The sequence below is a fragment of the Oncorhynchus mykiss genome, chromosome 16, assembly GCF_013265735.2.
Source record: "Oncorhynchus mykiss isolate Arlee chromosome 16, USDA_OmykA_1.1, whole genome shotgun sequence".
NCBI classification, from domain to species: Eukaryota; Metazoa; Chordata; class Actinopteri; order Salmoniformes; family Salmonidae; genus Oncorhynchus; species Oncorhynchus mykiss.
In genome coordinates this window covers 68235406-68247841 of record NC_048580.1, presented here as the reverse complement: position 1 = coordinate 68247841, position 12436 = coordinate 68235406, and positions in this window count along the sequence as shown.

Here is a 12436-nt window from a genome sequence, read left to right as displayed (position 1 = left end):
GCAGGTTATTAAAAACAATTACATTAACAATACAAACGATCAGTGAGCACATGCAGAGCAACATAGGACAAGCAAGACGTAGCATGCAGACAGAGCAACATGGCACAAACAGCAACAAGACAAAATCCATAAAAGCAAGTGTTTCCACACCTCATGAGCTACAGACAACATGGAAAGCGGCAATATACAACTAGGGGCCATGTTCACGGATCTGATTGGCCTTTAGCCATGTCTTCATGCATTTTGTGAGGGTGTGATATGTGGTGCAGTTGTGTGTCTGATGGCAGTGTATTCCAGACATGGGAAGCTCTCACAGAAAGCAGATTGACTTAAGGTGCTTTCCCATAAGGGAACTATAGAGTCACGTCTCATGGCAGACCTTGTGGATCTGCCATATGTTTGGGTTTTCTGTTTAACATAAGTACTGAGTGGAGGGGGAGGAGCCAGGCCATTTAGGATCTTGAATACAAGACATGCGTTGGTGTATTGCACAAGATTTTCCCAACTCCGGAGCTCATTCTATCTGAGGTTGTAACAGTGATGATGGCTATTGGGCTTCCTATCAGGCATTCTGAGAGCCTGTTTGTAGACAGACTGAATGGGTTTCGATGTTGTACAGCAAGCAAGAGCCCAACTAATCAAGCAGCATGCTAAGCACCTGAGCTCTATTTTGAGTCTCATAGAAAAGGGTCTGAATACTTCAAAAATAGTTTTTTTTTTTGGTTTTAATATACATTTGCTAAAATGTCTAAACCCGTTTTCACTTTGTCATGGGTTATTGTGTAGATTGATGAGTAAAACATTTTATTTTTAATCCGTTTTAGAATAAGGCTAACTTAAACAAAATGTGGAAAAAGTCTCGGGGTCTGAATACTTTCCAAAGGCCCTGTAGGTTCCAGTGTTGCTGATTAAAAAAAAAGTGCAGGGCCCATCTCTTGCTGATCAGACTCAGAGGCCGGGACAACGGAGCCAGGTAGAACCGACCCATCAGAGCCTGGCAGGAGACATACCAGGGAGGGAACCATGAACAAAGTGAAATGTTAGTTTAAAAACACCAACAATATCCCCTTACCATATAGACTTACGTACAATACGTAGTCATTGACACACAATCATAGTTTTTTTCTGTAAATTACAATAATTATTTCATAACCACGACAGTCGAAACCTGCATTTGACTATCTGAGATCAGAGTAGTGACCCTCTCACCAGTCTGAAGGTCACCTGCAGCTATGCTTGCAAGCGCCTTGGAGTCTGTTCACTACACTGCTGGATCGTAGAATTCCTGATGGGCCGACCCCTGGTGGAGAGAGTAGGCAACAACACCTCCACAACGCTGACCCCTCCATTCCACATGGATGTGTGCTCAGCACCCTCCTGTACTCCCTGTTTGAGGGACACGACGGTCAAGGACACGGCAACGGATTTTTCACATTACAGCTCTGAGGGTTCAAAACCACCAGCCTTTCAGCTACTGGCCCCATGCCTGCCGCCCAGACAGACTGATAAACAGACACGCAGACAGACAAACAAGCTGAGAGAGAATTTATGAAACCACACGTTTCTGGTGTCTTGGTTAGTGAGGAGATGTGAAGGAATTACTGTGATGCCCCTCCTAAAGCAAAGTGTTAGAGGAGAAGTTGTCTCAAGGGATGTAGGAATTTATGAACGGTTGTAGATTGAAAAGATGCCACAAGGGGGCGTAGTGGTTCAGCTCTCTACAACTGAGCCGTGAGATAGAGCACAGAAGAGGAAGCAGAGGAGGAAATGTCTCTGCAGGAGCCCAGATTCATCCTTCTGTTTCATTGTGTTAGTCACACCCGCATCCTCTAGATAGATTAATTACACTGTTAACATTTGAGAGAAGCTCTACGAATGTTGCCCAGGACTCCTAATAGTTAACATTAGAAGGAAACTGATATGAAGTTGTTGTGTAATCGGTCTTTGTGACTCTTGTTAAATCAGTTGAGGCTGCTGCTAGTTCTGCTGATACTAAGGGTGATAACGATGAGTATCTATTGTGTGTTCTGTTTATTGTCTATATTCTTTGTTGATTCTATTGGCCGTAGCGGCACTATTTCACCAAATCTAATTATGGGTATATGTAAATGTCCTTGTTGGCTAAAGGTGATTCTGATTATACAGTCAAAGACCCCCTTCCAGTCAATCTGGTGGTGAGTGGCTACCGAGTGGAGACAGTCTGGTAGCTAGGGGATACTGAGAGAGAAGAGTGTTGAGGTAAAGACCTGTCTGCCGTCCAGCCGTTTGAGAGAGAAGAGAAGAGTGTTGAGGTAAAGACCTATTGTCTGCCGTCCAGCCGTTTGAGAGAGAAGAGTGTTGAGATAAAGACCTGTCTGCCGTCCAGCCGTTTGAGAGAGAAGAGAAGAGTCTTGAGGTAAAGACATACTGTCTGCAGTCCAGCCGTTTGAGAGAGAAGAGTCTGAGGTAAAGACCTGTCTGCCGTCCAGCCGTTTGAGAGAGAAGAGATGAGTCTTGAGGTAAAGACCTATTGTCTGCCGTCCAGCCGTTTGAGAGAGAAGAATGTTGAGGTAAAGACCTATTGTCTGCAGTCCAGCCGTTTGAGAGAGAAGAGAAGAGTCTTGAGGTAAAGACCTATTGTCTGCCGTCCAGCCGCTAATAAAACATGCCAACTACATCTGGAATTCATCACGTCAGTGTGTGTGAAGGGGGAAGTACTTGAGGAATCACAGTGATCTCTGTGGACAGGCAGGAAGCTGAAGATATTACCTGTAGATAGGAAATGGGGATGTATTATCATCATGGAGGACATAATAAATACTTGATACCCTCTTTACCACATTACATAGGCTAGTCTCACTGATAGAGGAGTTAAAAGCTATTATCAGACTTGCCCATGCTGATTTATTGTGTAAAATGTACTTTAAGATGAATGCACCAACTCCAAGTTGTTCTGGATAAGACCGTCTGCTAAATGATTAAAATGTCAAATTGTATTCCTTCAGTTAATATCTGACGTGTATGTATGTGTGTGTGTGTGTGTGTGTGTGTGTGTGTGTGTGGGGGGGGGGGGGGGGGGGGGACACACACACTTCCTCTGGTGGTCATGGGTCTCTGCCCTGCTGTGTTTGCTGAGTCCCGAGATGCAAACCAGTTCCCAGCATTCACTCTGCACCAAGTCCCAGTGTCATGACAACAGGCAAACCATGTCCCCGGGCCTGTGTGGTGAAACTGAAGCCACTACAGAGAGGCCTGAACGTTGTGGCCGGGGAAACATGATCTAAGAACAAACACCGACACGCACACCTACACACACTTAGAGAGGAATACAACACGAGACAGCTGTTAGGACTATGGTGCTGTAGTAAGGCTGCAGCAACAATGCACTATACCGCGTGTGTGTGTGTGTGGAGGGGTCAGGTTTCAAAGCTAGAACTTTCTTCCTTTTCGCTGTCTGTTGCTGTATCTTCTCCTCTTAGGGGCTCTGTAGTGGAGCTGCTCTATATTCCAGGCTGTCTTTGTGCTGAGACCCCCACTCCCGATGCAGGTGTGCTTCTGAGGGGGCCCACTGGGAGGGAGAGGGACCCTACCCTCTGGCCGTGTCATGCCCCCTAAAAAAAAAATAGCATTTATTAGCCCCAGCGCGTCGTCAGGGTGTTGCCTAGTGACTTGGTCTCTCTCTCTCTCTCTCTCTTTTGGTAACATCATTTTGATCTATTCTGATCCCTCACCACCCCCACAGGCCCACCCTCCATCCCCTGCCCCTAAGCTGACCACTGAGAGTAGGGGAGGTCATAGGTCACACAGGGGAGGTCTATTAACCAGTCAAGTGATAAAGCCATAGTCAATATTCATCCCGCACTGTTCTATTTGTAATGTACAGTTACTGGCCATGTTCAACAGTTCAACAGTCATCCTTTGCAGAGAAATAATCATTTGTGTTTTTAATCTCTGATTTATAGTTCTACAGCTGGTGGGTTCAGTAAGTAAAAAAAGAACACGCTCATACAATTATTTTGAACAGTGTGTGCTTAGTTTTCAAGGCTGGTGGACTGGAGTGAGCCTTGTATGATTGATGAGGAAAAACAAAGCTTCAGATCCCCCTCTCTCTGATGACTTATGTCTGCACAGAGCAGCCTGACATTGCCATTAGCATGTCATATTTACGTCATCTTTATGACCACTTTATTATCATGATCAAAACCAGCTGCTACTGAAACCTGTGCGGGGAAGACATTTTGACCTCACATCAGTGTCAAGATCCTCCAGACAGCATCATGTCACGTTGCTCACTCTTCAGGACTGGTGGCTAACGACAGTGACAGATACAGGGGTCCATGTGTCAGCTGACATCCTCCCAGACATGGCCTAATGCAGTCTCCTGGCTTGGAGCAGATCAGCCCCAGATTCAGGCCTGGAAACTAATCTCCTGTCTGTGTGACGGGTCACAGTGTTCCTCCAACAAGTAGGAGGAGGTTCAACCAGGCCAGAACAGGTCAGGTCAGGCCAGAACAGGCTCACGGCCCACTGCTGGGTCACATCATGGCTTTCTGTGGAATCTCCTCCAGCCAGGAGAGAGAGAACACACTTTACCCTGTTAATCAGTTTCAAATGGAGAGATGAGGGAGAGGGATCGGGGAGAGAGACGGGAGAGAGATACACGAGAAAAGAGAGAAAGGGGAAGATAGTGGAGGGGGGATTGGGAAAGAGGAAGAGGGCGAGGGGGTGAAGAGAGAACCATGTGGAATGCTTCATTCTGTTCCAACATGTCTTTTTCTCACGAAATCGTCAAAGAAATCTCCACAGAAACGGGAGCAGGGGCACAACAACTCCCTCTCCCCTACACCCCCACTGTCAAGCACACCACCACCCCCTCTCTCTCTCTTTCACTCTCTTACAGGAAATGCTATGATGTAATTGGTGAACATTTGCCTCTTTATGTCTTGTGACCCAATTCTGTTTACCGAAATGTGTCCTCTTAGTCAAGGGGATTAGCCAGAGAGAGCTTCTGAGATGCCAGGGGCTTCCGTTTCATTTGACCATAGCCAAAACAGAAACTAAGGACAGGAAAGAGAGAGGAGAGGAGAGAGAGAGAAAAAAAGTAATTATAAGCATAAAGAGGGGAATAAAGTGAAAGAAGAGAAGCGTAATTGAGAATGCAGAGAGGAAGCTGAATGGATAGATATATCATAGTCCATCTTAAAGCCTATCACTCATCACAAGCTGTCAGTGGTGGGAAAAGTACCCACTCATACTTTCAATTGTCGTACTTGATGAAAAGTAAACAAATTGTCATACTTGATAAAAAGTAAACAAATTGTCATACTTGATAAAAAGTAAACAAATTGTCATACTTGATGAAAAAAGTAAACAAATCTTAATAGAAAACGACTCAAGAAAAGGGGAAAGTCACTCAGTAAAATACAACTTGAGTAAAAGTATAAAAGTATTTGGTTTTAAATATACTTAAGTATCAGAAGTAAATGTCATTGCTAAAATACACTTAAGTATCAAAGTAAAAGTTTAAATAATTTCAAATTCCTTACATAAAGTAAACCATGCGGCACCATTTTTTTGTTTTTTTAGCCAGGGGAACACTCCAACACTCAGACATCATTTACAGACAGCCAGGGGAACACTCCAAAACTCAGACATCATTTACAGATAGCCAGGGGAACACTCCAACACTCAGACATCATTTACAGATAGCCAGGGGAACACTCCAACACTCAGACATCATTTACAGATAGCCAGGGGAACACTCCAACACTCAGACATCATTTACAGATAGCCAGGGGAACACTCCAACACTCAGACATCATTTACAGATAGCCAGGGGAACACTCCAACACTCAGACATCATTTACAGATAGCCAGGGGAACACTCCAACACTCAGACATCATTTACAGATAGCCAGGGGAACACTCCAACACTCAGACATCATTTACAGACAGCCAGGGGAACACTCCAAAACTCCAACATTCAGACATAATTTACAGATAGCCAGGGGAACACTCCAACACTCAGACATCATTTACAGACAGCCAGGGGAACACTCCAACACTCAGACATCATTTACAGACAGCCAGGGGAACACTCCAACACTCAGACATCATTTACAGACAGCCAGGGGAACACTCCAACACTCAGACATCATTTACAGACAGCCAGGGGAACACTCCAACACTCCAACACTCAGACATCATTTACAGATAGCCAGGGGAACACTCCAACACTCAGACATCATTTACAGACAGCCAGGGGAACACTCCAACACTCAGACATCATTTACAGACAGCCAGGGGAACACTCCAACACTCAGACATCATTTACAGACAGCCAGGGGAACACTCCAACACTCCAGACATCATTTACAGATAGCCAGGGAAAAACTCCAACACTCAGACATCATTTACAGATAGCCAGGGAAACACTCCGACACTCAGACATCATTTTCAGATAGCCAGGGGAACACTCCAACACTCAGACATCATTTACAGATAGCCAGGGGAACACTCCGACACTCAGACATCATTTACAGATAGCCAGGGGAACACTCCAACACTCAGACATCATTTACAGATAGCCAGGGGAACACTCCGACACTCAGACATCATTTACAGATAGCCAGGGGAACACTCCAACACTCAGACATCATTTACAGATAGCCAGGGGAACACTCCGACACTCAGACATCATTTACAGATAGCCAGGGGAACACTCCAACACTCAGAGACATTTACAGATAGCCAGGGGAACACTCAGACACTCAGACATCATTTACAGATAGCCAGGGGAACACTCCAACACTCAGACATCATTTTCTTCAGGAAAGTAGTGAAGTAAAAGTTGTCAAAAATATAAATCGTAAATTACAGATACCCCCAAAACTCCTTAAGTAGTACTTGAAAGTATTTTTAGTTAAGTACTTTACACCACTGAACGCTGTTATATTAATCATTCTCAATCGTTGTCTTCATCAGTAGTTGCTCTTAGTCAATAAGCCCGAAAATCAGTAGGAAACAGCTTTCAACAGGTTCCAACTCCTCTCACAAGACTCCTTATGTCAGGGCCTAGTTCCCTAATGTCACAGCCTAGACTCCTTGTGTCAGGGCCTAGTTCCCTAATGTCACAGCCTAGACTCCTTGTGTCAGGGCCTAGTTCCCTAATGTCACAGCCTAGACTCCTTATGCCAGGGCCTAGTTCCCTAATGTCACAGCCTAGACTCCTTGTGTCAGGGCCTAGTTCCCTAATGTCACAGCCTAGACTTCTTGTGTCAGGGCCTAGTTCCCTAATGTCACAGCCTAGACTCCTTGTGTCAGGGCCTAGTTCCCTAATGTCACAGCCTAGACTCCTTGTGTCAGGGCCTAGTTCCCTAATGTCACAGCCTAGACTCCTTGTGTCAGGGCCTAGTTCCCTAATGTCACAGCCTAGACTCCTTGCGTCAGGGCCTAGTTCCCTAATGTCACAGCCTAGACTCCTTGTGTCAGGGCCTAGTTCCCTAATGTCACAGCCTAGACTCCTTGTGTCAGGGCCTAGTTCCCTAATGTCACAGCCTAGACTCCTTGTGTCAGGGCCTAGTTCCCTAATGTCACAGCCTAGACTCCTTGTGTCAGGGCCTAGTTCCCTAATGTCACAGCCTAGACTCCTTGCGTCAGGGCCTAGTTCCCTAATGTCACAGCCTAGACTCCTTGCGTCAGGGCCTAGTTCCCTAATGTCACAGCCTAGACTCCTTGTGTCAGGGACTAGTTCCCTAATGTCACAGCCTAGACTCCTTGCGTCAGGGCCTAGTTCCCTAATGTCACAGCCTAGACTCCTTGCGTCAGGGCCTAGTTCCCTAATGTCACAGCCTAGACTCCTTGCGTCAGGGCCTAGTTCCCTAATGTCACAGCCTAGACTCCTTGCGTCAGGGCCTAGTTCCCTAATGTCACAGCCTAGACTCCTTGTGTCAGGGCCTAGTTCCCTAATGTCACAGCCTAGACTCCTTGCGTCAGGGCCTAGTTCCCTAATGTCACAGCCTAGACTCCTTGTGTCAGGGCCTAGTTCCCTAATGTCACAGCCTAGACTCCTTGTGTCAGGGCCTAGTTCCCTAATGTCACAGCCTAGACTCCTTGTGTCAGGGCCTAGTTCCCTAATGTCACAGCCTAGACTCCTTGTGTCAGGGCCTAGTTCCCTAATGTCACAGCCTAGACTCCTTGTGTCAGGGCCTAGTTCCCTAATGTCACAGCCTAGACTTCTTGTGTCAGGGCCTAGTTCCCTAATGTCACAGCCTAGACTCCTTGCGTCAGGGCCTAGTTCCCTAATGTCACAGCCTAGACTCCTTATGCCAGGGCCTAGTTCCCTAATGTCACAGCCTAGACTCCTTGTGTCAGGGCCTAGTTCCCTAATGTCACAGCCTAGACTCCTTGTGTCAGGGCCTAGTTCCCTAATGTCACAGCCTAGACTCCTTGCGTCAGGGCCTAGTTCCCTAATGTCACAGCCTAGACTCCTTGTGTCAGGGCCTAGTTCCCTAATGTCACAGCCTAGACTCCTTGCGTCAGGGCCTAGTTCCCTAATGTCACAGCCTAGACTCCTTGTGTCAGGGCCTAGTTCCCTAATGTCACAGCCTAGACTCCTTGTGTCAGGGCCTAGTTCCCTAATGTCACAGCCTAGACTCCTTGCGTCAGGGCCTAGTTCCCTAATGTCACAGCCATCAACATTTGTTGTTATGCATGTCTATAATAGTTCATCTGTTTCTCCTTGTTGCATTTCCTTTTTCTGCTATACATTTCTCTCATAGCTTTTAATAGATCCAACCACAAACATATTAAACTATTCTTAACCTCTTCCTGTTAGATGCCTGTGGGACTGTACTGGCAAGGAAGGGAGGAGGCTGGGAAATTAGAGCCGTTGTGTAATTGTCTCAGCATGGTAGTCATTTGTACTGGTAATGTCACGCGTGCTCCCTCTCCGACCTCTAGGTCACCAGGCTGCTCGTTATGACGCACACCCGTCACCGTAGTTACGAGCACTTGCGGGTCATCAGACTCACCTGGACTCCATCACCTCCTTGATTACCTTCCCTGTATATGTCCCTCCCTTTGGTTCCTTCCCTGTATATGTCCCTCCCTTTGGTTCCTTCCCTGTATATGTCCCTCCCTTTGGTTCCTTCCCTGTATATGTCCCTCCCTTTGGTTCCTTCCCTGTATATGTCCCTCCCTTTGGTTCCTTCCCTTTATATGTCCCTCCCTTTGGTTCCTTCCCTGTATATGTCCCTCCCTTTGGTTCCTTCCCTGTATATGTCCCTCCCTTTGGTTCCTTCCCTGTATATGTCCCTCCCTTTGGTTCCTTCCCTGTATATGTCCCTCCCTTTGGTTCCTTCCCTTTATATGTCCCTCCCTTTGGTTCCTTCCCTGTATATGTCCCTCCCTTTGGTTCCTTCCCCAGGCTTATTGTTTCTGTTTCCTGTCTGTGCGTTGTTCATATTTCTTGTTCTGTTCATTTGTTTATTATATTATGCACTCCCCGAACTTGCTTCCCGATTCCCGGCGCACACGTTACAGGTAATCTGAGGAGTTTTAAGAGCACGCGGGTTGGATTTTCTGTTCTATGGGGAGTTTTCTCACTAGTCATGTAATTCAGAGGCAGAAAAAATGAAGTTAAAAGAGAGCAACACAGAAATGGGAAATGAGAATGGGCTGATTGATGGGTTAGGGTTAGGGTTAGGGTTAGGGTTAGGGTTAGAGAGCAACGTAACAATGGTTGATGGGCGAGAGAGATTTTCTGAATACATTTCCCACTCTTCACGTGAGAGTTGATCTAATAGACTACAGTACTCTACTCATATAAAAACAACTCCATGAGTACCCAAGACACAGATACAGTATGTGACTTAGAATTTAGGGAAGACAAAAAAAAAAACAAGCTGGAAAACGACAGACTGAATCAAATCGTGGGGGACGGTGAGAGTTCCAACCTGAGACGTGACCAAATACTAAGGTCACGGTAGGCCACCACGTTTAAGGGGCCGAAATATTAGACGGGTTGTCAATTACTGGACATTTTCACTGCGGAAAAAGAGAGATGTCTGTGCCACTCACCAACAGCACATCCAAGGAGTTAAACTGACAACCCTCTGTCCACATGGGTGTCCACGCCGGGGTGGATTTTGCTGTTGCATTTCAACAGTAAACCCTCGTACAGAGTGAAACAGAATTCTAAATATTAGGCTACATTTTCCAAACCAAAAGTGGCACAGCAGGACACAGTGTTGATTACATTGAGTGTGATAGCAGTGCTGACAGAGCCGTTCTACCTGACCTGGGAACAGGCTTTCAGGCAACAATCTATCTTTGTCATTATAGCTGTCACTGCCCCCCTCCCTTACTAAAAAAAAAGCACATGATAAAATGACGTAAAAAAAAACCCACATGGTTAACAAACCTCATGAATGTTTCTTTGTTGTTGACATTTTCATATGAGTCAGACACGTGGTTTTTGGACATGTGTGAAGTTGACATGTGGTTTTTGGACATGTGTGAAGTTGACACGTGGTTTTTGGACATGTGTGAAGTTGACACGTGTTTTTTGGACATGTGTGAAGTTGACATGTGGTTTTTGGACGTGTGTGAAGTTGACATGTGGTTTTTGGACGTGTGTGAAGTTGACACGTGGTTTTTGGACATGTGTGAAGTTGACACGTGGTTTTTGGACATGTGTGAAGTTGACACGTGGTTTTTGGACATGTGTGAAGTTGACACGTGGTTTTTGGACATGTGTGAAGTTGACACGTGGTTTTTGGACATGTGTGAAGTTGACATGTGGTTTTTGGACGTGTGTGAAGTTGACACGTGGTTTTTGGACATGTGTGAAGTTGACACGTGGTTTTTGGACATGTGTGAAGTAAGTTGACACGTGGTTTTTGGACATGTGTGAAGTTGACACGTGGTTTTTGGACGTGTGTGAAGTTGACATGTGGTTTTTGGACGTGTGTGAAGTTGACATGTGGTTTTTGGACATGTGTGAAGTAAGTTGACATGTGGTTTTTGGACATGTGTGAAGTTGACACGTGGTTTTTGGACATGTGTGAAGTTGACACGTGGATTTTGGACATGTGTGAAGTAAGTTGACATGTGGTTTTTGGACATGTGTGAAGTTGACACGTGGTTTTTGGACATGTGTGAAGTTAAAATTGTATTTTCTATTTTTTAACTTATACTATTGGGTATAGGTTTTGCTTTCATTATGTTTGCAATACTAAGACTTTTGTGCTCTACTTTTTCTTAATGTTAATGACAAAAGTAGATTTAAAGGTGTTTAAAGCAACAATCCAGAATTGAAACATTTTCAAAGAGTTTTACCCATCCCAGTTTCAGGTAAAAAGGCTGAGGGACGAGGGCGGAGAAATGCAACCACTCTCAAACCCACAGACTGTTCTATGGCTGCAAGGACAGACCATCCATGTTATCTAAATGATAGTTTTAACCATGTTCTTAGGCAATATAGAGGTTGCTTACAATTACTTTGTTTACAAATATTGGAGTAAAACAAGCTTATATGTTGGGTCCTGATGGGGTGCGACAGTTCAACTAAGCTCGTGAGGCATATCATTCATTTATAAATCCCAAAATGTACGTAGCAACTAAGCATGACCCGTTTAACCAGCATTGCCATTTCCCTTCATACACCAGTCTGTCCACTGTTCTGCGAGTGTCCAGCCAAATCATTCCCTTGTCTCGTATTTGGGCTTTTTAGATGTGGTCGCCCTAATTCCACCAATGGAGACACTGCAACATGTTAACACCATCTTTTTACGCGTGAGGAGAATTATTTCAACCTCACATGTTAATCTGTCAATTCCACATGTGAAAGTGAGATTTTCTGCAAATTTGATTTTCAAATGTGGAATTGCAAGTTCACATGTGAAAAACAATCCAGAGTGGAACTTTTCACATATGAAACTGCACATGCGATTTTCACACGTGAATGTGACATTTTCATGTTAATGTTTTTCAAAAATTGAAAAGGTGGAGTTAACATGTGAACTCTAAATGTAATATCAAATCTATGCTCGACATGTAAAACAAGACATCTATTTCACATGGGAAACTGCATATTCGACAATTGTTCTTTGGACTTTATTTCTCATTGACACAGATCTGTCTCCATCCCTCTTTCTTTATCGCTCCTGTCTCTTCACATTTCTCTCTCCCTCTCTCTATTCCCCTCTCTCTCCCATCTCCCTCATCTCTCTCTCCCTCATCTCTCTCTCTCTCTCTCTGAGGACTATTTCGCTCTCCCTCTCTCTATTCCCCTCTCTCTCCCATCTCCCTCATCTCTCTCTCCCTCATCTCTCTCTCTCTCTCTCTGAGGACTATTTCGCTCTCGTTCACACATGGGAAAGATTATCAAAGCATTTATTTTCATTTCCACTGTTTTCCTTCTCGCTTTCATGGACGATCAATCATAAACTACTGC